The sequence below is a fragment of the Macaca nemestrina genome, chromosome 9 (assembly GCF_043159975.1).
Source record: "Macaca nemestrina isolate mMacNem1 chromosome 9, mMacNem.hap1, whole genome shotgun sequence".
Classification (NCBI taxonomy): domain Eukaryota; kingdom Metazoa; phylum Chordata; class Mammalia; order Primates; family Cercopithecidae; genus Macaca; species Macaca nemestrina.
The window spans coordinates 96,330,610-96,333,319 of record NC_092133.1 but is presented as its reverse complement, the minus strand read 5'-3'; positions in this window follow the sequence as shown (position 1 = coordinate 96,333,319).

The window sequence follows — 2,710 nt, the reverse complement described above, 5'->3', positions numbered from 1 at the left end:
GGCATTAGAAGTAACTCACCCCAGCTAGAGAAACTGTGTAGTAGTGTGAATGTAAGCAGTGAGATTAAATCTTCAGGAAACACAATGAAAGTCATTTTTTTTCACATGGATGGATCCAGGCCATATGGAGGCTTCACTGCTTCTTATACCTCCAGTGAAGATGCAGATAATGTGGGATGTTGTAAATGTACCTCATTTTGATCAGGTGCATTGCAGATGCCCCCCAGCTACTGCCAATGGCAGCAGAGCCATCCATTTTCCCTTTAGTGATCAAAGTTCACTTGAAATATTTGACATAAGACAAACACATATAAGCAGATCAAAAACTTACTACAGACAGAAAAAAGCTTTCTGATTTCAGGAAGAAACTGCTGTGGTGAATTTAAAACTTTAATGCCATTAGATGAACTTCTAGCACAGTTTCAGTCGTGTTACCACGAAGATTGGTGACCTGTCCCATAGTCCTTGGTCAATTATTTGGTGCGGAAAGAGAGCATCTACCTCTTAGAAGGTAGCTTAGTCTCGGAGAGTAATTAATTTTGCTGGGGACAGAACAGGCTTTATTGATTCTAGTCATCTATTCACACACGTATTTCCAGTGAAAATAAATGGGAGGTTTGATTTGATATAGAATATTTCAAAATTAAGCAAGATATGGTCTCTAATTATAAATATCCTCCTATTTCCTGGATTGGTGCTATTACCTAAGGGTTTTAAAATTTAGAAGTGGAAGTGAATATTAAAAAAAACCCACTAAATTATTTCATTGGTACAAGAAGCATCTATTACTTTATTAAAAGGGGGCAAATTCATTGGTAGGTCAATGTCCTATTATCTGTTTGATTTAAATTAAATTATTAGATCAAGTGGAGAATTGCTAATCAAGCCATTAGGACCTGCCACCATTATATTTGGGTATTCCTCTAAATTAAATATTAATGAACAGTAGGCCTCAATATTTTAACTTATTGATACAGAGCCAAACCCCAGCCACCTTATCTACACCAACAGGAAGATAGAGAACTGATTTTTGCACATTTTTCCTTTATAAACTTGCAGAAACTTCCATAATTTGCATGCCTTTTACCCATAATCATAATCCTGACTGCATCTAGAAAAACAAATCAAAGCAGTAATGTTGATGTTTTTGTTACTATTCCTGTATTGTTTATCTCTTCTGTTGTGGCCTGAATCTTACTACCACTTTCTCTGTTGCCTTCTGTTTTCTTAGTGTGTGGTGGGTCTCTTCCAAACACTTCTGAAGGAAACTTTACTTCTCCTGGCTATGATGGAGTCAGGAATTACTCGACAAACCTAAACTGTGAATGAACTCTCAGCAATCCAAATCAGGAAAAATCATCTATTTATAATCATTTTGAAGATTTTTTTTACCTAGAAAGTCACCAAGACTGTCAATTTGATGTCCTCGAGTTTCGAGTGGGTGAGTTCTAAGAACACATTCTCCCATTTATATATTCTTTTTACGTTTTTGTTGTTGTGGCTGTTGTTGTTTTGAGATAGGAGCTCACTGTCTTGCCCAGACTGGAGTGCAGTGGTGTGATCATAGCTCACTGCAGCCTCAACCTCCCAGGCTCAGGTGATCCTCCTGCCTCGGTCTCCCAAGTAGCTTGGACTACATGCATGCACCACCATGTACAACTAATTTTTAAAAATTTTTGTAGAGATGGGGTCTCTCTGTGTTGTCCAGGCTGGTCTCGAACTCGTGGCCTCAGGTGATCCTTCCTCCTTGGCCTCCCAAAGAGCTGGGGTTGCAGACATGAGCCACCATGCCTGACCTATAATATTCTTCTTATGCTTGGAGACCACCAACAATGAAGGGAGTCAAATGGCTCTAACATAGGTATGTATGATACAAAAGAACTCTGTTCAAAGAAAGCCATAATTCTGTGTGTGCCCAGCTGAGGAAAATGAACCCCAGGGAGAGTGAGCGAGGCAGATCACTGCACAACTAGACCCTGTGTTACAGTCGCTTGGTTTTCTGCCATGTGAGACTTCCTCAAGGGAGAGTCCACTACTATCAAGACTCCTTTCCAAGGAGACTGGGACTTAGCATGGTCAGCATGTGTTGGCAGTTTCCTGAACTTCCAGGATTTACAAAGCGGCTGTGAAATTCTTCTGAGGGCTTAGGTGTTAAAAGAAGTTTTGCAATGTACCAGATGGAGAAACCCATGGAAGCTATTTGGGGAAATAACCCCAAAGCAGTCATTTGTCTTTGTTTTTGTAACAGAAAAGTATTGTGATGTACTCAATAAGCCATAGTTCACTTAAGAATTTTTAAAACCCTGTATTCAAGAAGGATGAATCAATTTTCATTCTTTCTTATAATCAAGGTGTAGTTTATTCATTAGGTTGCTTCTGTGATTACGCTGACATTTTTTTCTCAGTAAATAAACAAGTAGATAGAGAAGACAATAATATTGTAAATAGTATTTACTGTCAAAGTTTTGCTGAGTTCTGTGTTATGCCAAAATTGAAAGAAAAGGAGGCTGGGCTTGGCGCGGTGGCTCACGCCTGTAATCCCAGCACTTTGGGAGGCTGAGGCGGGTGGATCACAAAGTCAGGAGATCGAGACCATCCTGGCTAACACAGTGAAACCCTTCTCTACTAAAAATACAAAAAATTAGCCGAGCAAGGTGGCGGGCACATGTGGTCCCAGCTACTCAGGAGGCTGAGGCAGGAGAATGGCATG